Consider the following 1,227-nt stretch of genomic DNA (forward strand, 5'->3'; position numbering starts at 1 on the left):
GGGCGTGGCTCTGAGCGAGGGGCGTGGCCAGGACTTGCGAGGTGGCTCGAGGGAAACCATAGTTCCAGAGCCACTCAGGACCACAACTGTCCGCATCTGACAGTTCTTGGGGGAGCTGGAGACCGTTGACCAGGCTGACGACTGACACAGGGCACCTCGGAAGTAAGAAGGCGGGCCTCCCAGGATCAGAGATGGATGGGGGTGGTGTGCAGGAGGGGGGGGGGTGAAATAGAGGCCACTTGGGTAGGGAAGGCCTCTAACCAACAGCCCACTCTTTTGCAGCGCCCCGTCCCAGGGTCATGTGGCCACCGCTGGTACTGCTGTTTCTGCTGCTTCCTCCTGCCCATGGCGCCCCCCACCCGGCTGCTGACCTCCAGAAAAGCTTTCCAAGCTTACTCGAAGGTTTCCACTGCCTTGTACAGGGTGGGTGGGTGGAGCAAGAGAGGAGTCTGGGGACCTACAGAAAGTGAAAGAGGCAGTGGTAGACGGAGACTAATACAAGGACAAAATAATGACAAGGATGCAGAGAACTGGGTGGGTGGTAGAGAGAAAGCCAGTTCGATGGGCGTGGTCTAGTATTGGATATCCAACAAGTTTTTTTAGGGGGGCGGGGGACTCCCAGGAGACCCGCTATGAAACGGGGACAGTTGATGTCCACTCCTGTGGACTTTAACGCCTCCCTAGGCATGGCCACAGCCCAGGGACCCTAGCTAGGGTACTACCCCCATTCCACGAAACTAAACGTGTCACACTCTTCATTAGAAATACAAACTCAAGGAAACAGAGGCATCTGGAGGGAAGACAACCCGCTCAATGGCCCCCGCTGTCCTCCTGGCTCATGAGGTGGTTGCTGTGTGGTCTAGGAGCTGGGGGCAAGGACCTGTGGCCTCATGAGGGCCTGCCAGGCACAGGATCGGGAGTTCCCCACTCCTCCTCCCAATACCCACTTTTTGTCCCCTCCCGGGCCCCATCAACTGCTGAAGGGGCTGGGGGAGGACCCCAGTATCCTAGCAGGACACAGATGTGGACCTCACAAGACCCACCTGCAGCATCATTTAAAAATAAAAGTTATTTCTTCAAGCTAATAGTGCTCTTTTCTTTTGTTTTTGTTTGTTTGTTTTTGTTTTTTATTTATTTTTAAAATATATTTTATTAATTTATTCATATTACATCTCAATTGTTATTCCATCCCTTGTTTTTGTTTTTTCAAGACAGGGTTTCTCTGCT

At 52.9% G+C, this 1,227-nt stretch overlaps 1 long non-coding RNA gene across 1 annotated transcript; it reads left to right on the forward strand.

The window, feature by feature from the left end:
- Window positions 1-982, forward strand: LOC127203138 (uncharacterized). The gene is made up of 3 exons (XR_007832366.1): window positions 1-162; window positions 283-402; window positions 763-982. It is a non-coding gene; the product is annotated as an uncharacterized LOC127203138 (long non-coding RNA).
- Window positions 983-1,227: the final 245 nt, after the last annotated feature.

Source organism: Acomys russatus, chromosome 19, assembly GCF_903995435.1.
Source record: "Acomys russatus chromosome 19, mAcoRus1.1, whole genome shotgun sequence".
NCBI lineage: Eukaryota > Metazoa > Chordata > Mammalia > Rodentia > Muridae > Acomys > Acomys russatus.